At 27.4% G+C, this 412-nt stretch overlaps 1 protein-coding gene across 1 annotated transcript in view; it reads left to right on the top strand.

The window, feature by feature from the left end:
* The window catches only part of LOC119582007 (RNA-splicing ligase RtcB homolog), a gene marked incomplete at its 5' end in the record, with an annotated part of 19,932 nt that overhangs the window by 3,568 nt on the left and 15,952 nt on the right, over nt 1-412 (top strand).

Below are 412 nucleotides of genomic sequence, written 5' to 3'. Positions count from 1 at the left end.
AAAGTTCTCTTAAAGTTTTATAAGTAGTATTTATTATTTCTTGATGTTTTTGAACTATGATTTGAGGAGTATTTTTTTTTTTGTATTTTCCCTAAAGTTTGTGTGTTCCCTGCTATATCATACCATGGGGGTTTTGGGGATATATTTGGTAATACATTTGGAGTTGTGTCTAGGTTTAAGTTTATTCTTGTTTCAGTAGCTCTGTGTGCCAGTGTTCTTTTGTCTCTTAAAAGGAGTTATGATCTTTTATACAATTTGCTATTTGTTGTTTCAGTAGCATTGTATTTGGAGTAGAAATGTGCCTATTAGCTTTATTGCTTTAACACATATTTTTATTGAGTTTTATTCTATTTTTAAAATTTAAAGCTATTTTTGTCATTATGTTTAGTCAAATATTTCTACTTTTAAGTTT

The sequence above is a fragment of the Penaeus monodon genome, chromosome 15 (assembly GCF_015228065.2).
Source record: "Penaeus monodon isolate SGIC_2016 chromosome 15, NSTDA_Pmon_1, whole genome shotgun sequence".
Classification (NCBI taxonomy): domain Eukaryota; kingdom Metazoa; phylum Arthropoda; class Malacostraca; order Decapoda; family Penaeidae; genus Penaeus; species Penaeus monodon.
This window is presented reverse-complemented; position numbering and strand designations above follow the sequence as displayed.